The 22,973-nt window shown below is 45.2% G+C and overlaps 1 protein-coding gene and 1 long non-coding RNA gene across 2 annotated transcripts in view; one reads left to right on the forward strand and one right to left on the reverse strand.

Annotated features, from left to right (window-relative positions):
- Window positions 1-16,676, forward strand: part of LOC140690373 (uncharacterized) — a 153,609-nt gene extending 136,933 nt beyond the window's left edge. Inside the window, exon 2 of the long non-coding RNA XR_012065640.1 lies at window positions 16,467-16,676. This is a non-coding gene — a long non-coding RNA (uncharacterized lncRNA). The remainder of the gene's footprint in view (window positions 1-16,466) is intronic.
- LOC140690341 (uncharacterized) overlaps window positions 1-22,973 on the reverse strand; it is a 414,099-nt gene that overhangs the window by 61,913 nt on the left and 329,213 nt on the right. The gene's annotated exons all lie outside the window — the stretch shown is intronic.

Below are 22,973 nucleotides of genomic sequence, written 5' to 3' on the forward strand. Positions count from 1 at the left end.
GAAGAAATCTTGAGGACTATGTAAACTGGATCTGAGATGTCTAGTCTTTTAACATTATTCATGAAATCATATTACCAAGTCTTAAAACTACCTGATAACCCACAGTGGTGATACTGATCATAACAGCTACCATCACGTATCGAGCTCCGGCTAGGACTGCTCTGTTCTGACATCTCTACCCCTAAGGCCTCACCAGGCGGAGAGCACTAAATTCAGTCATTTATGAGCATCTCGTGTAAGTCCTCCATTTGTGCTTCTCACTCTCCCCTCACCAGCTCCTCTGAGGGAAGCACTGTTATCATCTTCCCCACCCGCAGATAAGGCCACTGAGGCACAGACACTAAACCCGTTCCAGGCCACATTGGAATTAAAGGACGTCTGTATTTCTGCTGTTTTGCTTTTGACAAAGGAATCTGAGATATCAATTCAAAGCAGACTGTTAAATAATCAAGTCTGTCAGGTCTTCACCTCAAAGAGCAGATACTATAAATTCCTGATGTAGGATGAGGCTGCCGTCACAAACTGACTCAGCTTGAAATTAATATCCAAGATGAAGCAGCGGATACACGTAAATATTCACGATTGTCAAGTCTGCCCACGGGTCTTGGCCCTTCACTGCCTGAAAGGGGGTGAAATCCCCACCCGTGTCTGGGAGGGAAGTGCGGCTCTTCCCGGGCTCACCCAGGCTTGATAGGCTATTTACCCCCACAGACTAGCCTCAACGGTTAAAAGCTCTCAAGATTTTTACACCAGGCAAAACTGAAAGACATTTCTGTAGATGGAGCACTTTCTCAGGCTTAAATTTTTTTGCCTACACTCAGCCAGAGGGAGAAAAGAAACAGGACTCTACAAAGTCCTGACCCTCACCACTCACAGAATTAGAATGACCACAGCAGAAGATGGCCCTTCACATTGCAGGATGTGAACAAAATAAAGATGCCCCAACAACAGGCACTCCCAGACACAGCGCTCAGCAGTCTTCTGCACAATCACAGTTGTGCAGCCCTCAACACCTTCTATTTCCAGAACACTTCATCAGCCCAAAAGAATCCCCCTATCACTAGCATTCACTCCGTAATCCCCCTCCACCCAGCCCCTTCCAACCATCACCTGCTCTCTGCCTCTGCATGTGCCTTTTCTGGGCTTTTCAGATCACTGAAATCAACAATATCTGGCCGTTTGTGTCTGCTTCCTTTCAATTAACATGCTGTTAGCAAGGCTTGTATATTTTGAAGTGGCATCAGCATCTCTTTATTTTTTAATTTTTTTGGAAACGTTAAAGATTATTAGAAGGTGGTAAGTACTATCAAAAAGAGTAGAGTGGAGCATAAGTGATTGTGTTTCAAAGGGAAAAGTGTGGGTTGAACAGTCAGGGTGGACTTCCCAAAACAGGTGGCATTTTTCATTTTCCTATTTTTTTTTCTTTTTTATTCACTCTTACGTGTGAATAATGTTCCACTACATGGAGATACTACATTCTGTTCATCCATTCAGCAGCTATGTATGGACGAGGTCCAGAAGAATGAGTGTAAGGGGTGACTAGCATGGATGGCATTTAAGCAAAGGGCAAAATGTGTTTTCAAAAAAAAGCCAACAAACAGAGGCGCAAGGAAATTCAGTGCGTTTCTGAGCAAAGTGCTTGCTTGCTTCGGCAGGACTACCGTGCAGGGCTGGGGCGGATATTGGCAGGAATCACGGTGAGGGAGTCACCTGAGAAGACATCCCACTGCAAGCAGCTCAGCCAATCCTCCTCCCTCATCCTGTATTGTTAGAGCAATGTTTCTAGGTTACTCTTATTTCAATTAATAGCATTTAACTGCACGTCTGATCATCACCATCAGACCACATTACCTCCAAGTCACAGAAAATCATTCACTGACCGGAGCAGCACCAGGACATAATGGTGATGGATTAGGGAGTCCTGCAGCATTCCAGCCTGCAGGCACAAACCCCACATGTGCCCTGGTGATGTCCAGAAAATAAAATGCATGGAAATATCTCACTGCTGGAACACGACAGCTGCCCTCAAATTGCCCGAAAATCATGCTGGCAAAGCACTACTCAACCTTCTCAGTACAAAAAAAAAAAAAGCTAAGAAGGCAAATTTAGGCTCTTCCATTGAAAACCAGCAGCCACCACTGCCAGTATTTGAGCTGGAATGCTCCTGACTTTGAAAACCACTGCGCAGTTACTTTTCAAACGTGAAACTCATATATATATACCACGTAGATGATATTGCAGTAGGATTTTTCTTTTCAAAATTTCCAGTTGCAAAATTAGCACAAGAAAGTTTATGTTTAGGCTTTAAAAAAAATCAATTATCCTCCATTTTCTTAATTTTGAACTTATTATTATTTTATAAATGGAGCTATGGTGCGTATTTAAAACCTTTTGATTTCTGAAAACAAGACGTTTATGACCTCACTATTTCAGAGCAAACTTTAACGATTCTTTGAGAGGTGGGGCCTGGGGTGCTCACTAACAGCTCTTTAAATACTGACAAGGATGTGCTATTAAGTAATACAAAGGCTCTAAGTCCACATTAGCTCAGAAAGCAAAGAAACCACACCAAAGACTTCCTTAAATATTTTATATATTCCTATTCTTTTGAATATTAAAGCTCTTAAAACATATGATTTTTTTTGAAAAAGACAACAGCTGTAATAATTTTCCTCTCACCAAGAAAGCAATCTTTATCAGGAATAAAAACCCCTATGGAAATCGAAATGACAGGACGTTTCTAGCTAAGTGAACATCCAGATCTGAACACAAACCTAAATCCTATCAGATCTCACTCGAAGGAGCTCTATAAAGGCCTGGGCAACCCTGGAGATTAGCTCTTTTGTTCCAAATGTTGGCTGAGCTAAGATAATCACACTAGGCATGGAAAGAGAGAAGAGGAATGTCCCCCTGGCAGCCTCCATCAGTTTTCTTCCAGCCACAAGGTGCCTCTAGGGCAGCCCCGCTAACAAGTCCCCCATAAGAAAAGCCGGCATCCACACTGCCCCTGCCGTCCCCAAGTAGCCCCGAAGCCCATATCCCAGCCTGTGAATGGTCTTCAAATGATCCCCCAGTTGGTGGCACCCTCCACCTCTTCCCCGCTACACACACACACAAAGCCACGACAGCCTTCCCAAAGCACAAATTTGATTACATCAACCCCACTTCAAACAGTTCAGAGGCTCCCTGGTAGAGTTCTAGCCCCACCCCAGACCCTGCTCGCCCAGCCTCATCTCAGTACATAGGTCCCCAGTGACCTCAGGAGCCCCCTGACCTGCTCCTACTTCCCACTTGCCTCCAGGTTCATTTTGACTGTTTCCCAAGGAAGCCTTCCCTCCCTCCAACCTCCACAATTTGTTCCTCTCTTCCTAGAACATTCTAGGCTAACTGACAACGCTAAGCTCTCAAGAAGCAAATACATTTTGCTTATTTATGTGGCTACACTCTCTCTCCCCTAGACTCACTGAAGTGCACGTGTTATGAATAAATGAATGACGGGTTGGATCTCAAAGGGACAGACATACCTGCTCTCGCCCGTCCCGACCCTTTTGTCTGTAGTATATCAGAAGCAAAACCAGAAGTACCTTTCCTGAGGGTCACTTCTGTTGACACCCTTCACTGCCTACTGTGTCAGTTCTAGTAAAACTCAACTTCTTCCAAAGCCCTACACCCCGGACTCTCTCCAGTGTCCTCCCCAGCAGGGGCTCCCTCCACCCTGGACCGCACAGGGCACTCTCCCCGGGTCCCCACGCCAAAAGCCTCCAGGCCTCTGCCCGGGCTGCACCTGCGATCTGAGACACATTCTTGACTCCTTCTCCTGGCTGACTCTTACTCTGTCCTCACAACTGAATGTATAGCCCATTTCTTCCAGGAAGTCCTCTCTGATAATGTCCTTTAGGTCTTGTCTGTGCTCTATCTATAGCAGCAGTACATGGTGACCAACTGGGTGTTTGCCCGCTCCTTTGAGACCACGAACACTTGGGAACCACGTGGGAAGGAGTGAGAGATTACAAGACAGGTGGGGGAAGCAAAAAGCAGAAATCACAGCCCAAGTCCCAAATTCAAGGATACTTTCTCAGAAAAAGGTATAAACTATTTCACACGTGTGCAATTTGGCTACAATTTTTGTGGCTTGTGGACAGCAAGAACTTGGTGTTCTAGCCCAAAACCCAGGTTACATGCAAAGAAATGTATATATTCTTATCCAAAGGAAACCAGAGCTGCTCAACAACAGTTTTCATTTAGAACTGAAAGGAAATTTGATAAAGGCAATCTCTCTCTCTCTCTTCTTTCTTTTCTGGAATCATATAATTTTAGAAGTATTTGCGTGACTAACAGACGTCTACAGCCCGTGATTCTGCACTGAAGTGTTTGGGGCTGAGGAAGCCCAGATTACATTCACTCTGTAAATGCAATCACACCAACACACTGATAGGTGCCGTGAGTGGTGGAGCTGATGTTCCAAAGCAGGCAACATTATTCTGTAAGAGAACTCTAAATAGAAAGTAAGAAATGCAATGTCCTGTACTCAATTTCATTTGCTATATGGGCCATTAACTGATAGTATATTTTGACTAATGAAACCCAAAAATAAATTGTCAACGTCGATTTTCTTCATCTGACCGTTTTATGCTAACATCGGATATTAAACTCTCACTCCATATGGAAAGCTCAGGCCTATGCTGCAGCACAGATACATCCCGAGGAAGAAAGCCGACCAAGGGAGAACTGGAGAGTTTCCCTTCAGAAGCTGCAAAGTCTGGTTTTGCACCTGTACACCATTTGCAACCACGTCATCATCAAAGGAGTTAGACGTTACCTCTCTGGGGCGAAAATCACTGCGTGCTTCAGAACCATCAAAGAATGCTGAGCTTTGTGAAACAGTCCAGAGGCGCTTAAATCATACTTTTTCTGAAAGGCTCCAAAACTGACCCACTTCACCATTCCAGGTATAACAGGGAAGTACTGGAAACAGTAGAGAGAACATGCCCTTGAATTCTGACAAGGCCCTGCTTGAATCCTGCTACAGCATTCACTAGTCACTAAATGGACCAATTCTTTAACCCCTCTGAGAAGGCTTCCCAATCCCCAAAAGGGGGCTGTCAGCGCCCACCTGGGAGGCATGGATGTGAATGCAACACGCAAGTAGGGCGGCCGACTGGTACCTGACACGGGGCCTGGCTAGTTTCCCTCCGCTGCCCTTTTCCCCCTTTAAACTTGCACTGTTCCCCCGGTAACGATCAAGCCCCCGGAACAGACTGCCCGTATCTTCTGTGTATCCCTGGATACATGCCTTACCCTTAGGAGGCCAGAAAAACAACTGCCTCCTCCCAAGTCACTAACAATGTTCTTAAGAGTCTGGGTATTTTTAACTCTATTTTTCAGGGAGACTATTCCAGAATTTTGCAAGCACCATTCTCCAGGTTGGCTCCCCTCCCAGTGCCCATCCCTTCTCACCTCAGATCCTCTGTCTGACTGCCTTCTGTTCATGGGAAAGCGAGTCCAGTAAGGTGGGGCTCCCTAGACCTCCCTCCCTCCCTCACAGGTGATTGTGACTAACTTCTCCCCATTCCTCACTGCAACTCTAGCATCTGAGGAGTCTACCCTCCCGTACCCTGCAGACTCTGCACCTTCCCAAGACGCACACGTGGCCACGACCCTCCCTTCAGATTTCTTCCTGGCTGGCCCTGCCCAGCCCCTGGCCCCTTAAGGATAACTGGCATTGCTTTGAAAATGGCAAACGCCACTGACTGACACACCAGAGCTGTATGGTCTGGGCTTTCCTCCAACCAAGACACAGCCCTGCCCCCCCTCAGCCTCAGTCTGCAGCTCTCGAGATGATCTAATTCACATGCAAGGCTGTGAACACCAGCTAAGAATGACGACTCCCAACGTGTATCTCTAGTCCGGCTCCTTCACCTGAGCCCCAGGCTCATCGACCCGAGTGCCTCTTTGAAGTCCTAATTTGGATGACAAATGGCATCTTAAAAATGCCTCATGTCCACCATTTACTCTAGAATTCCATTCCTGGCAGGTATCTCCCAGACTCCCCATTTTAGTAACAGCCCCAGCACCCACCGAGGTGTCTGAGGTCACATTCAATTTCCACTGTTCCCTACCCCAGGCCCTGCCCTGGAATCAGTCCTGTTATTTCCATCAATAAGCCCATCTCAACTGTAGTTCTGTAGGGACCATGGCCGGAAACACACAAGCTCACAGCATGGTGCACTAACAGTCCTCCGTAGGGTGCTCCCTGGAGGGGGAGGCATCTCCTGCTGCTGTTCACCTCAGAAGGCAGTGGATTCTCACACAGGATGTCCAGGAGAAGGGACTCAAGGTTCTCCCATGGTCTGAGCTTTGAAGGGCCCGAGGTCTGGGGGAGCTCCTAATTAGCAGACACACTTGCCAATGAGCAGATGAGGATGGGGGAACCCACGCAAGGCTGTTATCACTTCAACTCATGGGCTCTCAGGAGCCACGGGAAAGGCCTGTGTCCAGTGTACAGCCCAGCCATCACAGATCCCAGCCTGCATTTGCCAACCCGGACAGCCTAGACTCCATCTACTTGTGACACTTACTTCTGTTCTGTTCCCCACCCAGAATGTGATGGACTCATTCAGATATTCTGGCCTGTCTCAAGAGAGACAAATTCAGTGAAAAATGAAGTGTCCACATTTGGACCAGAGCATGAAAGGAGAAACAAGGCCTCATGGTCAGCATGATGGTGGTGGCCAAACCCTTCCACCGGGTGAGATGAACCATGGTGAGGGTGAGAATCCAGGGTCCTAGGTCGGCCAAATCATCTTCCTTCACGGTTGTCTGGGGTGTTGGAGACTGACTACCACAAACTAACGACACGGCTGTCAGTGGTGGATGTCAGCTGCAACAGAAACGGATTCAACTCTTTACTGCCAACATGGGTTAAAAGTAAAGGCCGGGGCAGGGAGGTCTGCACGGCTGCTGAGGCAAACCACAGACCCAGCTCTGAATGCCCACTGGCTGGAGTAGAGAGGAAGCTACGGCCCTTTTAGCTGTCCCTGTGTCCAACAGATCCAGGTGAGCCAGCTACTTAGGAGAAGGTCATGTTGTCCTGATACCCAGAAAAACCAGCCTTGTAAAGGGAACAAATAGTGTCATGGATTTTAGACCCAATTCTGCCCCTTTATGAAGGCAAAGTAAAGTAAATGGCACGGGGAAGTTGAATGCAAAAAAAAAAAATTAAAGAACCAAACGGTGACCGCTTCCTCCAACAGCGTCCCCTGCAACTGTCACCTCCGTGGCGGCCACTTCATCATGACGGCCAGGAAGCGCCGTCATGCACGTCACACAGCGACAGCCAGGAACCGCGTGCCGAGCACGTTTGTGTAAAAGCAGGAATCGAGCAAAATGCTGCAGAGTTTGACCTAACAAGTTTAAATACTCCATGAAAAGAATCCCTGAGCACCCGACAAAATCAATTCGCATCTTACTTCTTCAAAACAATCAAACAAATTTAATAAGGGCGCATTTGTCACCAAATAAAAGGAGGACCAAACATGTTCCTCAAAAGCAAGGATTTCAACAGGTATCAAACACCAGTGGGTGATGAGCTAACAAAGCAAATATTCCAAAAAATTAGAAAATAAAAAATGACTAAGATAATAGATGGATCAAAACAGCTGTTAAGTTGTTGCTTTTTAAAGTGATGGAGACTGTACGGAGGGCAATCTGGCTATTTCCAATGCAGGGTGTGCACAGCCCACATTTTCAGAAGCAACAACATGCTCACTGGGCAGTACAAGTGAAAAAGGAGTAAAGAAAAAGGAAAAGAGGAACAAGAGAAAATTAGAATCACACAAGAACAAAAATGATTTTGACTGCATGTACAAGAATTTATGTGAGTGTGTGAGGCCAGGGACACGGGGATGGTGAGGCCCAACCTCACCTCCTGCTCAAGGGAAAGCAGGGGCCTGAGGGGAGCGGCGCTGCCGGGGGACCACAACGTGTTCAGCTCCCCTAACCAAAATTCGACCTACAAGCGTCTAGGCAGCTTTTGAGCTACAAAATGTGGTCGCATTTCAGTCTGGACCGTTTTACTCACTTCCACCAAGAGTAGCAGGAGAGAATGAGGCTCTGCTCCTGCACCAAAGCATTGTTTAAAAAATTAATGACTGTGGAATAGTAAAAGAAACAATGGAGTAAAAGTGACTGGAGGAGAATGTGCTTGACCCTAGCTCACTGGCCGCGTTATCTCAATGACGTTCAGATGCTGGCTGAGCCCTTATGGTACCACAATAGACAGACCCACAAGGAGGCAGGTTTAATGCGCTGAACCACTGTGGGCTAAGTACACATCCGGCTACTCCGCCAAGTCCCAAGGGCAGACTTCAAAAGGCAAAAACAAGCTGGCATTCTCTGGTGGGTCTGCAGACTCAGAGACAAGCATTTGTTGAGCAAAAATATCACCAGTGCCTCCTATGACAAAAGAAGTGGCACTGGCGTGGGGGCTGGGGCAGGGCTCCAGGCTTCCACTGCTCACTCACCACTCTGTCCAGGGGGAGAAGGTGGTCCCTGCTTAGGTTTCGCTGATGCACCTACCTTGACTAATGTCTGGGGCCTCAGCAGGAGTTGACAGGTGAGGTGAACAGAGCCAGACTCTGTGTAGCACGGTGCTGGCAGCTATGCCCTCAGCAGTGCCCAGGCTCCTATACATGCCAGCTCATCTTAAGAAGCAGATGGGGAGTGCGGGCATGTAGATCACAGGGCCCTGAGAGGACAAGTACAGATCATGGCTACAGCATGCCTCTCCCCTTCCTTAAGTCATAGAGGTATGTCTGGGAGGAACAGAAAATTCATCCAGAGCCCGCTACATTGTCTCTCGCAGGTGGGACTCGTGTCCCCTGTGCTTCTCACTCACAGGGCTGGTCTAGACATTCTTTTTATCAATTCTCTAGCATCTTCTCCTCCAACTTACCAACAACCAGAGAGTAGGATCTGATCTTAGCTAAGTTCAAGAGTCACAGAGCACTTCCTTCACAGCGGGCCCAGAAACATGTGCCAGGTTCTCCGACCGTCACCTGTGGGACCACCATGAGCCCTCTCCAGACTCAAGGACAGAGGCCGTAGGCCGGGGGAACACAGCTTCCCTCACTCTCCCCAGCAAAGGTTTCCACGTCTCGGAAAAGGCATCTCACCCTCTTCTGCCTGAGGGACAGCACAACAGATACACCGGGAAACAGAGCTGAAGTTGGGGGGGTAGGCAGCCCAGAAGAGCTCGTCTGTACTTCCGAGGCAATGTGGGGCCGTTGACTTAATCACAGGGACAAAGTGGGAATGAACATTTCCCTGCTCTGTCCCATACACCGTGATACGCCTTTCCCTGCATAAGGAGTTCATTAGGAAGTCCCTGGCGGTGTTTCTGATGTCCTAACTTGGCATGGTGGCTGTCGGGCAGGAAGAGACGGCCTGAGCTGAAAAGGTGCTGGGCCTGGGAGGCAGGTGACAGCGGCTCCAGCCGCAGCTCAACCAGCGCCTCGTTCTGCCTCTCGGGGCTCAGCATCTCATCTATAAGCAAAGGGATGAGCATGTACCAGGACAGGCTGCCCAACAGAAATGAAATGAGAGCCATGTAAAGAAAGTTTCCCAGTTGCCACGTTTAAAATTTGAAACAAAGAAACAAACCAACAAACAAAAAACAAATACTAGAATGTGATTTTAAGAACAGATCTTACTTAATCTACTGTATGTAAAATACTATTATTTTGACATGTAATCAATATAGGAAGTAAAGAGATAGTTTATGTACTTTTACTAGACAAGCCTCAGCGTCTGATGTGCATTTGACCTACAGCACATCTCAGCTGAGTCCAGCCTCCTCCCCAGTGCTCCTAGCATCAGTGGCTTTGGCTACTTTATTGGACAGCAACTCCAGGGGTCCCACCATGTTCCTGGCTGTAAAGCGGGAGTAAGTGTCCACACTAACCCTAAAAGGATCTCTCTGAAATAAAGGCGGATTCACTTTGAAATGTCTGGAAACCGGCGGGCTGCACCTCCCTCCCCCCTTGGCTACAAGATTGACTTCTTCCTTGCTGATCCCTTTCTGGATGTAGGGAAGCAATCCAGCACACAGCCAAGGTGGACTGGCTTCCAGGTAAACTTACCTGCAGTCTGTGTCCAGTCCCATGAAGTCCTCCTTCTCAAACGGGATGTAGGGGAGGGGGATCTTGTCCCCAGAATTCTTGGGGCCACCATCCAGCCACTTGGACTTGAGCAAGACGAAGAGTGACTCACTGAAGTCCTCGATCCTCTTCTCCACCACCCTGCAGTACTCTTAGATTGAAGGCAACGTCGGTGCGCGTCTGCTCGGCTACCTCCCCATGCTGCACAAAGACAAAAAGCTGAGAGTCATTAAGCGATGTGCCATACAGCTCCTCTGCATGTGGAGCTTCTCGAAGGCCTTGGCAGAGAGACATTCGGTAATGGTGACAAGGCCCACGACCTTGGGGTGTTTCTGGAAGATGCTCCACCGATTCTCGGGCACATAGCGGTGCCTGTAGTGGATACAGAGTGTCCACTGGGAGCCACAAGGGCTGATATGGCTAACCGAGGTGAGTAGCTGATAGATGCAAAAGAAATTCTCCTCTGAGATGATCTCTATGGATTGGACCACAACGGGACGAGTCTGGTGGTCCTCAGCACACTGCACGTAGTCAGGGATGCTCATGTTGCAGGCCCTGCCGAGAGGGGGAGGAGATCGAGGTACATTCTCTGCTGTGTGCTACGGGCCCATCTGGGTTGCGGTGACCTGGTGTGTACCAGCCAGAAGACAAGGGATGCCAAAGCAAATCCAAGGGTACAGTTTGTCCTCAGAGTCTGCATATGGCTACTGTAGCTCGATCACATTACCCAGCTTTTGGTCTAGGCTTCCTGCCTCTGCAGAGAAAGGTCATTTCTTATTTTCTATTTCCAAGCACCTAGCAAGGCCCTGATGCAAAGTCACTGCTCAAAAATGCTGAATAAAGAAATGAACAAAGGAAATGCTTCCCCAACCCCCTTCAGCAGAATATAAAGAAAAGGACCACAGTAGGATCAAAAGATCTGGATTCCTATTCAATTTATTTGAACTCCTAAGCTTCATAATAATGGATAAGAAAACTTGCCTTGGGGTAGAGGGTATTGTTCATTGGTAGAGCATATGCTTAGCATGTACGAGGTCCTGGGTTCAAACCCCAGTACCTCATTTTAAAAATGAAACAAGTAAATACACCTAATTACCCAGCTGAAAAAGTATTTTTTAATTCAAAAGTCAAAAAACACCTTGCAATTGACACAACATTGTAAACTTGACTATACTTCAATTAAAAAAAAAAGCCTTGCATTACAAGAATATATCTGGATTACGGATGTTTGAAAATGTAAAATGCATAGGGTACCACCTGCATAAAAGGAGGTGACTGTACACATGTTCTATCCCTCCTTTATGAGTTATACTTCCTTTGGGGGGGTTATAACCTCTCAGAGCTAATTTTCTCAGATTAAAAATATAAACATTACCTGATTCTCAGTACTGCTGAAGAATCAGATAACTCTATGAAAGCATCTGACCCACAGAGTTTACTCAATAAATGTTTGTTGAATGAATGAATAAACAAGCAAAGTGAATGCTGCTCCCTGCCACAAACCATCATAATGGTACTGCCTGGAAATCCCAAGCCCACGTTCACCCGACTCTGCATTAACAATGTGGGTGACCTGGACAGGCCTGCGTGCTTCTCGAAGCCCCAGTTTAATCGTGAATAGAAATAAGGGCAATAACACAAACCTCAAATTGTTAGTGAGTCAGTAATGAATTGTACCCCAACACTGCAAGATGGAACCATTAAGAAAACTGGGCAAAGGGCCCATAGGCCCTCTCCATATAATCTCTTACTACCACATGGGAATCTACATTACATCTCAAAATTAAAAGTCTAATATTTTAAAGAGGTTATCGAGGTTAGGTGAGCTCACTGTCTCAAATAAGGAACACACAGTACAAATAGGACAATGCCCAGCCCATGAGATACACTCAGTTAACATTCCCACTGAGCCCACTAGTCCCTCCAACTTCAGAGCAAGAGGATGGGTCCTCGTGGCAACAGGCCACAGCACCTGAAGCTAACAAAGCTAATGGTGTCCACTTAAAAGAGCCCCTGTCACCACCCTTGTTCTAATTTTCTATTTGTAATTTTTTTCTTTTCATTAAATTGGAACTCCAAATTGCATAGAATTCTTACCAGATATCATGATGGCAGCCCTTCAAAACCTGACCACAGAGATCATGATGGCAGCCCTTCTTGGTGAAACAATAAAATGAAAAGCCATTTCCACAAGACCTCTGTGTAAATCTACTAGGGAACTTCATCCTGGACTGAGGAAGAGGACTGGGGAGTAGGGGGTAAACTGGGACACGGAGAAATATGGGCCACCTGTCCCACAATGGACTTTAGACTCACCCTCACCCTCCAGGAACGTCTAAATACACACAGACAGAGTGCTATGGACAAGAATTTTTTTTAAACAAATCCCTGAATCCCTAGCAGATCTTGTTTCTACCGAGACACAAATGTCTTATTTGTATAATGTTTCACAGAAGCCTTAAAATATTATCACCCCAACTTGACACATCAAGAAACTGAGGTAGAGAAGTTTATCACATTCTACAAGATTAGAGAGAGGCCACGTCAGACACCGTATTTAAATCCAAGTCCCTGCTCCGTTGCTCACACTAGAAAGTGTCACATACTGCCTCTTTCCTGCCCTCTCCCTGCAATAAATCTCTGAAGAGTCTTTTCTGTGTCACCTGCAATCAAAATCACATCAATTTTTCACAAAGAGCTATGTCACTCCTTGGAGGACATACCAAAATCTAAAGGGTTGGGTTGAGAGGAGATATTTGCATTTTCTGTTTCTCAAAGGAAACATGGCTTTAAAAGAAACTGAAAAGTATTTATCTAGTCTAAGCGCTCATTGTGCACAGAAAGAAACGGAGGCTCAGAGGAGAAGAGGAAAGGGCGTTATTAACAAATATTGCCTCAGTGCAGCACCAAACCAGCCCTGGGCACTTCTGGGGGAGGATCTGGAAGGCCCAGGAGAATGAGTGTTAGAAAATAGAAAGAGAAGAAGAATATAAGGCCCCGTCTCTACACCACCATACCATGAATTTCCACCAAATTACCCAGTATGGGTGCAGCCAATAGTAAGGTTGTCTAAACAGGTTATTGAAACCTGGAATTCTCAACCATAGTGGAAATTCCAGCATTTACTGTGCTTTTTTCCCAGTTCAATCATCAATTCAGTGGGCATTCTGTACCAGGGACTACACGAGACCTGGAGTTCTCCCAAATAAAGATCTCTATTACCACGTGTGCAAACCACATAAAGACCACCAGAAGAAAAGCGCCCACAGATAAGATGGAATTACTGAAACTGAAAGCAGCCAAAGAGCATATATTACTAGGAAAAATGGTGCTCCTATAAATGGACTCATGGACATAGAAAGCAAACTGTATTTAGCAGGCAGGAAAGGAGGGATTAACAGATACAAATTAGTAAATATAAAATAAATGACAAGGACCTGCTATATAACACAGGGAACTATATTCAATTTCTTGTAATGAGTTATACTAAAAACAATCTAAAACATATATATATACATATGCATATGTTTATAACTGAATCTCTGCTGTACACCTGAAACTAACATTGTAAATTGACTACACTTAAATAAAAAATAATTTAAAAAATAAGTAAAAATAAAAGCAATGCCATTAAGAAAAAATAAAAGAACACTCTAATCCCCTTAGCTGTAGGTGGTGGAGAATTCTGGTTGCAAACACCAAGTCCACTGGATCACTCCAGCAATGGCTGTCACTCTTTCTGACCATCAGAGAGTCACTTGTTTCACTGAGGTTTCTTTTCTCTTCTGTGAAAGGCTACAGCTGCAACTAACGATGTATAGAATCTCATCATTCACAAGCCCAACAAGTAGTGAGGACTTCCCATGGGCCAGGCTCTGGACAGAGGAAAATATAGGGTCCGAAATATATTCATGGGTAGAAGAAGTTTGTGCCATAAAGACGTTAATTCTTCCTGTTTTGATAGACAGATTCATTGCAATTCTGATTAGAATTCCTACCAGATTTTTCTTGGAATGTAACAAGTGAATTTATGGTCAAGATTAGCCAAGAAGTTTCTTTAGAACCACCACTGGGGAGGGGTGGATAGGCCATTAATTTCCACTGCTCTTTCTGAAGTGATAAAAACGTTCTGGAATAATAATGGTTGCACAACTGTGAATATGCTAAAAGCTGCTGAATTTTACCATTTAAATGGATGGAATTCATGGTGTGTGAACTATATCACAATAACGCTGTTATATGAAAAAATATTTCTTGACAAATATTTTTCTTTTTATACCACTAGTCTGTCCCACAATTTAAGAAAAACAAAAAACCAATACAAACCAAACTGTGCCAGGAGTTCTTTAGGACTGCAATATCCCTGGGTCTCCAAGGCCTCTGGTGATGCTGTTCCTGTTAACACACACTAGCTGGGCTGGGCTAGTTAGGGACTGTAACTGTCTTTTTAAAATCGACGGTCACACGTTTCACCCTTGGAGAGGGAAGGAAGGAGGATATCACAGCTTCATGCCTTCAGCTCATTTTTAACAGAACCAAGCCCTGCTTTCACCACTGTTAATCCCTCTCACTATAAAAACACGTGACATCAACAAGCACCGCCATCATAATACCTGAAAGTGTTCAAGGTACTTACCTGCGGCAGAAACACTGAGGGAGGAGACAGAAGCTTGCTCAGCACTGATGCTCCCTTTTCCCGACTCCACCAGGTGAAGCTGGGCGCTACAGCCAGAGGCCCTCAGCCCCGGGAGCAGCACACACGCCACTGAGCTGGTCCTGAGGGAGGGTGAAAGGGAAAGGAGGGCAGCCCTAGGGGGGAGGGAAAGGGGGGGTGCGGGCTGCAGCCCCGCTCGGAGGCCAGCCCCAGCACCAGCATAAGCCGCCCGCTCCCGTCCAGGTCCGCAGACCACGCCCACCCGGGAAACAGCCCGCCCATTGGTGGGGACGGGCAGGCGGCCGAGGAGAGGAAGCCCGGGAGGAGAGGACTCGCGGGCGGGAGAGGGGAAGGGGACGCCAGCCGTGGACTGAGGGGATCCCGGCTGCGTGAGAGGTGGCAGGCACACACCTGGACCTGGACAGCTGTGGCCGGGGCGCCGGGGCAGGTGGTGCTGTCAGAAGGGTCTGGCCAGAGAAATTCAGCTGAACAGGGGCTGACTGGCGCCCTTGGGGGCTGTGAAAGGCGGATCACCCTCCCGAAGCCGCCTGAACCCTTTCCCGGGAGCCCCCCACCTTGCACTTCCACAGCCAGAAGCCCCGGCCCCAGGCAGGAACCAAAGGCCTAACGGGCGACAGAGTTGAGAAGCATTTGCGGCCAATCCCCGGCTTGGACATGGAGCTTCGAACCAGCGGACCACCAGGCACCGACAGCGCATGCGCAGGAGGGACATGGATCCTCTGGATTCTGCGAGAGAAGGTGGGACAGCGAGGGAGGGAGAAGATGGGAGCGGGTGGAGAAGAGGGGAAAAGTGGAGGGATACAGATGGACAGGAAGAGCAGAGAAGGGATGGGTCTGGATAGGGGAGTGTCGTAGCGGAGTTGGAGAGAAAAAGCTTTACCTCTAGGGCACCCTGAGATGGCAGACCTACCTCTGTACCCTTCTGTAACCGTTCAAGTCTCGCAGCTCATGTTTTACCTCCCTGATCCAGCCCTCCATCAGATGCTTCTGCAGAAACACTACGGGGATCACACCCGTTGCCCCCATGCGGAGCTGGGTTTTCTGTTGCTCTGAGAACCAAGCACCCGCAGGTGTTGTCGCTCAGAACTTCCTTGGGAAGAGCACATATTCCCCTTTTACACGCTGGGAAACAGGCAGGAAGGATCTCTGCCTTAGCTCCACTGTCCCAGGTGTTGGGCTGGCGGGGAGTGGTGTGGAACAAGATCAGAGCCCCAGACAGAGCAGACTGCCTGAGTGTTGGTGCATAGTCCCCATCCCTCCTGGGTAAACCATACCCCACCCTAGTGGAAACATCAAGGGCTCACAGTGGTTTCCTGGGGGTGGGAGAGCTGTCCTCATGTGAAGGAAAAGTCCAGCTGGGCTAACAAGCTAAGTCACAAATCTAAGTGTGATAAGTGTCGGTTTACTGATCTAAGTTCTGCTGGGCTATCTCGTAAATCTGAAGTTTAGTGTCAGTTTATTGGCCTAACAACCTAACTCGTAATTCCAAGCTCAACAAGTGTCAGTAACGTGATCTATTACAAATTGATAAGCTCCAGTGTACTGATTCCTTGCTTTTTGTTCTTTAAGTCTTATTGGCTAATATCCCCTTACTTGTATTGAAGTATTTAAAACCTCATGTGCACGTCTTGGAGGTGCTCAGAACTTCGGAGCAGAAGCCCCTCTGAGCCCGCCGGCATAATAATTCTGAGTACTCCAGCACTCCGATTGGTGCTTGTTTCTTGGCTGGCCTGTTTCCATAACACTCAGCTCCAGTGCCCAGCTTTCTAGGTAGATAGGAGTGTTACCAAGTCCAAATTCATTCTCCTCAGTGCAGGACAGGCCAATAAGTTTGGAAACCAGATGTTGGGGCTTGGAATAGCAAGTTTCTGTAGACCTAGTTGGCAAACTAATGTTCTGGAAAACCATCTCCCCAAGTCACAATTCAGGCTCCTTTCCTACGCGCTTGGTTGTTGCAAACTTCTTAGTGTAGGAATTCCTTCTTGTTAGAATCATTTGTTCTTACAGCTATCTGCGTGGGTCAGATCCCTGTAAATCTCCAACAAAAGAAACGTTATTTTCTATTCTGCAATTTGCTATCTTTTAATGAATGAAAAAGTGTTAAATACCCTTAAAGGTCAGAGCTTCAGAATAAGCTCTCCTGTGTATTTCAGGCTCTAGGCAACATTGTTTTACAAGCAAGATGAAGCCTAGGAGACAGAGCATAGGGTTAAATTCAAAGGAACAGATCTAATATGGAGTCAGATTTGTTCTGTTCTATTACCCGGGCAGAAGCCACTTGAGGATTTAAATCTCTTTAAGTTAAAAATAACTAAAATTTTAAAGGAATTTACATACATAGGTGGGAATGTGCAAAGCATATCTGGAAAAGCACCCAAAAGATAGTAAACAGTGGCATCTCCAGACAGGGCTGAAAGAACAGAGGATGAGGGAAAACTTCTTTCACTTGTGTATTTTTGTGCTCTGTCTGAGTTTTTTTTTTAACCATTTGCTTGCATTTCTTTTTCAGTTAAAATAATGTGTAATGGAGCAAAGGAGTAACTAGCTTAGCAAATAAAGCAGCCATGGAATCACTAAGTCATCAGTTTTGATTTAAGCCAGAAAGCATTTATTGACATTCTCCAGTGTGCTCAGTCCTGTTTTAAGACTTCTTTTATATTATTATTATTATTATAATACTATTATTATTTCTAGTACTATTACTATTACTATTATTACTATTATTTTATGAAATAATAACATGGTATACCTCACCCCTGCCCATGGCTGGTGGAAAACCAACTGAGTTTTTCTTGAGCTGTTTTCCAAGGAGTAGAGATGAGTTTATAAACAGAACACATCTTCAGGGCAAAACAGGCAGTGTGCATTACCAGCAGGCCAGACAGCAATGAAGGGTTTTCAATAGAGGCGCCCAGAAGCTGAGAGAGAAAGCCTCCAGGACACTACAAAAAGCTGCCCAAACTGCCATCTCCATGGTACTACTGAAATAGGAAAGAACAAATCTGACTCCATATTTGATCTGTTTCTTTGACTTTAACAAAGCCAAGTTAATATGCTCCGGTCTTTTCATGGGTTATGATGTCACAGAGGAAACGGACAGGTCAACAAGGAACCACTCTGCCGTGATCACGGAGCCGGGGAAAGGGACGGGCTGCAAGATGTATGAAGCAGCCGCAACTGTGCCCGTGCTTCTAGGCAGGTATCCAAAATCGCCTCGACAAGGTGTCAAACATTTGTGCCCATGTCCTCATCAACAGACAAGTATTAAAGACAAATGGAAACATATAAAAGGCCAATACCCTTGCTGGGTACACCGTCCAAAGAACAAAGTCTCAGTTTGACAACTGGCCTTCTCGGTTCCATGGGATTCATTCTTGGAGAACCTTAAAAACCACTCTTCTGTCCTCAAGAATTGCTGCATATTTGTCCTATCTTTGGCTCAGGGATGCAGCACGTTCAAGTGAACTTTAATGTCTGCACAGATTTGACTGTCTTTCTCCAGGTTCATTTGTCCATTCCAATGAGGCCTGAGCTAAGTCCATCCTCTGTAAGATCTAGTCCCTCCAGTGACAGCTCATTGAGCCTGCAATTAAAAGCCAAGTGAACAAGACTGTCCTCAGCTAAAAATTTCACCCACCCTTCACTGTTTTCTTAATCTCCTCTCCTGGCTAAGTGCAACAGACTAACACCTCCCTCCACCAAGATTACCAACTATGTCATTTTGTCTCCCCAAAGAGAAAGTAAGGTCCATAATAGAGGAGACAACTACATAGTCACCTCTGAATTCGTAGCATATAGAAATGTTAATAAATAGAACTATGATCATGGCTTCTTTCCTTTAAAACCTTTCTGGTTATTTGAATGAGACCTTGGAAGGGAGGTGTTTGCTGTCCAGTATCTTGATCCACAAGACTCTGGAGGCCTTTTTCAGAATGGCTGTTCACTGATTCATTCAAAACACAACTTATCAATCAAGGAGTAGCTGTGCTTTTCTGCCAGGTGTTTGTGGTCACTCTCATGCCAGAACAACTTTAAACTATATCCTTACTTTGGATTTGTTATTTTTCCCCTCTTCCAACAAAATTGACTTTCCTTATTTTCTTGCCTTGAGGAATTTTTTTTTTCCTATTTCACCCTTTAGTAAACCAAGATCCTCAGGATGGGCTTGGCCCATAATATGATCCCCCATCCAACTCCTAGTGTCAGAGGCCTGGGGCTCACATCCTGCCCTCCTGTCAAGGCAACTGAAAATCAGTTCAGGATCGAACCAGCACCCCAGGGATTCTAAGGCTCGCATATCTCCCAGAAACCCTGCTTTCTAATTTGTCTTGGCTTCTGAGAATTTCCCCTCACTTTCTTGACAATTTGTTGTGCAGCTTGAAAGATGAGGAAGGAAGGTTTTATTTCTTAATCAGCATTTTAAGGAACTTGTGTAATGAAAGTTTTCACGAGTTTCTAGAACCCTCCATTGCCGAGATAGAAAACACACTAGACATTTTCTAAATTTAGCTCCCATGTGCATTTTTTCTTTGTTTTTGTTTTCTTAACTGTTAACAGACATTTTTTAATTAAAAAAAATAAGGCCCCAAAAAGGATAGAACACTGAAGGGGCAATCAAAATTAAAGGGCAAAGACAGAAAAATGATAACTACTCTACAAAGTTAATATAATACATACACTATGTATCAGATCAGCAATTCTCAGTAACAGCTAATTGAAACATGACCATGAGGTAAAATTTCTCTCCTGTCAGGACATGGCCAACAGAAAATACAATTAAACCAACAAACTAATATCCTAAGTCTGGCGAGGTACAGAAGGCTACAAGCTAAATGTGTCTTCTTCTGGAAAAGAGGAAGACACACCAGCTCTTTTCTGTGGAGCCTGAGCCCACGGGAGGACGGTGAAGTGAGCTCTGTAAGTACCCAATTAGCAAACTGAGTGATGAATAAATAGACGTGAGCTTTGATGACAGAGGTGATACTACTATTCATTTGTCCTGTAAAGTATGACTTCCGTTCAGTGATCAAGACTTCGGTGTCCTCAGGAGTTGACATTATTCGAAAATGCACAGCCTTGGCCCAGACCTCCTCTTTCAGCTCGTGACACTGCACTTAGATGTCACAAGGGCACCTCCAACTCCACCTGCAAAGAGCTGACTTCACGGTGCTCCTCCAATAGCCGTCCTGCCCAGGGCCTCTGGTCCGGGGCTAAGTTCTCCGTGCCTCTCCCAACTCAGACCCATCACTCACAGATGTGAATGGACCCCTCCTTCAGGGCCCAGATATCCTCAGACACCGAGTCCCACCACCCACACCTGACCTACCAGATACTCACTGTCACTCACTCAGCACTGACTCTGTGCTGGGACCATGCTGCACACTGCAAACGTTATCTCACTGGATCTCCACAACAGTCCTGGGAATTGGGTACATCACTGCTTCAATTGATTAGATAAATTGTTTCACTTCCTTGAGTGTGTCATTCAAACTGACACGGCTACTGAGCCACAAGCCTGGGCCTGAAAACAACTTGAAAATTGAACACTGCTACACCTCGCAGCCACCCTACTCTGACTCATCACATCACCTCCTGCCAAGCCTTCTAAATGTTTCCAAGCATTCTACAAGACAAAAGTGAACTACGACAGCACCCCACTCTCCAACATAAAATCTGTCAATGATGGTCCACTGCCCTTAGGAGAAAGCCCCACCGGGCCTGAGCACAGCCCAACGGCCCAGCATCCGCGTTCCCTGCGCGGCCGCGCCGCCTCACCCAGTACGCAGCTCTACACGTGCCTTCTCTAGGACAGGGATGCTGACTCCGCACAACCCAGGGCTTGTCTCACTTGAACAATGATCACCTTCTTCAGTGTTCATCTTCTTCTTTGCTGACCCTCAGAAAAATGTTTTCTCATGATGAATCAATATCTTTTTCCTTATAACTTCCCATCATTGATAATGAGCTCCCCCAAAAGTGAGAAGACCTAATTGTCTGTCTCCTTATCTGTAAAGTGAGATTAACAAGGAAATATGTGAGGTTTTATGAGAAATAATATTCATGTGAGGCTGAGGGACAATTCCATCATACAATAAGCACTCAATATGTGCTTAATTAATATTAATAAGATTATATTGCATTCCAGCAACCTTCAATCAATTTTTAATGACTTTGTCCAACAGACTACTGACAAATTGTTGGACGAACCACTTTGAGCAGATCAACACAAGCGTACTGGGATAGGTAAGCGCTGACTCCAGTTGCAGCTGCAGGCACCCAGCACTATGGGGTAGGGGCAGTTTGCTCAAGCTCTTACATGTTGCTTGAGCATTTAGTTGTCGTTATTGATTAAAGACAGGTGTTCTTTAGTCAAAGCCCCTGAAACATAAATCTTCAAAGATTGATGCAAATTAGGTTTCAAGAACAACACTCTCATTAGAAATTATTTGAAAATCATAGTCTTAGCTACTCCGCACATCAAAAGGGCATGTTCTTAATGTATCTGACTAAATACACCGAAAGGGTTGTTTAAAAGAAATTACGATGAAGCCATCCTGAATAAGCTCCAGTATCATCTGCACAAAGCCCCACCCAAGGGTCTCATTTCACATTTCCACATAGGTGTTCAGGTAGCTTAACTTGGGTCTTGGTTTCTTATAACACGGGGTGGGGAATTGTTGTGGATAGATTTAAGTAGCAAATATATAACTAGGGTAATTGCTGTTAAGGAATTCTAGAAATAAGAAGATTGATATATAGTCCCACCCATAAGAAACTCAGCATTTCCAATTACAGCAGCATTAAAAATAAAATGAGGGATACATTTAACAAAAATTTACAAGATTTGTACATTGAACTTTTTGAAGTATCACCAAAATAAATTTTAAAAGATCTACATATATGGAAGACATCCCATTTCCATGGAATGATAGACAGTATTATTAAAAATATTAAGACTCCTCAAAATGATCTACATATACAGTGGAATCCCTATCAAAATTCCAGCTGACTTCTTTGCAAAAATTGAAAAACTGATCCCAAAATTAATATGGACGTGCAAGGGGCCCAGGATAGCCAAAACAACCTTGCAAAAGAAGAGTAAAGTTGGAGGACTCACTTTAAAAGGTACTAAAATGCTATAGTAATAAGTCAGTATGTTGCTGGCATAAGTTTGGATAAATAAATCTATGAGACACAATAAAAACCCACGGGGAAAAACTTACATTTACAGACAGTTTTCCACTAGGGGGCCAAAAACACCCCATTGAAAGAATAGTCTATTCAACAAATTGTGCAGGGACAGCTGGGTGTCTGCAGGCAAAAGAATCAATCTGGAATCTGAACACCCATATTTTATATAACAAATAAAAATTAAAACAAAGTAGATCACAGACAGAAATGTAAAAATTAAACCTATAAACTTTCTAAAAGAAGACACAGTATAAATCTTTGTGGTCCTAGGATAGGCTTTGGTTTCCTGGATACAATACAAAGAGCACAAGTGATAGAAGAAAGAAGCAGATAAACTGGACTTCATCAAAATTAAAACCCTTTTCTTACAAAGGACATCATCAAGAAAGTGAAATGACAGGGGAAATGGGTATCTCAAGTCAGAGAGTGCTTGCTTAGCAAGAAAAATAAAATAAATCAGTACATCTAACTACCTCCCCTGTAAAGAAATTGTTTTAATGTTTAAAAAAATATAGTGAAAGACAATGTGCAGAATAGAAGAACAATTTTGCAAAACATGTATCTAATAAGAGAGTAGCATCCAGGATATATAACGAATTCTTACAACTGAACAATACAATAAAACAGACCCAATTTTTAAATTTACCACGAATTTAGATACATATACAAATGGCCAATAAGCATATGAAAAGATGCTCAACATCACTAGACAAACCAAAATCAAAATGAGATCTCATTTTGCACCCACTAGGATGGTTATTACCAAATCACGGACAATAACAAATGTCGTTCAGGAGGCAGAGAAACCTCATATGCGGCCAGGGGAAAGGGACAATTTTGCAACTTCTTTGGAGAAGCCTGGTATTTCCTCAAAAGCTTAGAGTTATATGGCTCAGCAATTCCACTCCTATATGTAGAGTCATCCATCAATACCCTTGGGGGGTTGGTTT

This window comes from Vicugna pacos, chromosome 30 (genome assembly GCF_048564905.1).
Source record: "Vicugna pacos chromosome 30, VicPac4, whole genome shotgun sequence".
NCBI classification, from domain to species: domain Eukaryota; kingdom Metazoa; phylum Chordata; class Mammalia; order Artiodactyla; family Camelidae; genus Vicugna; species Vicugna pacos.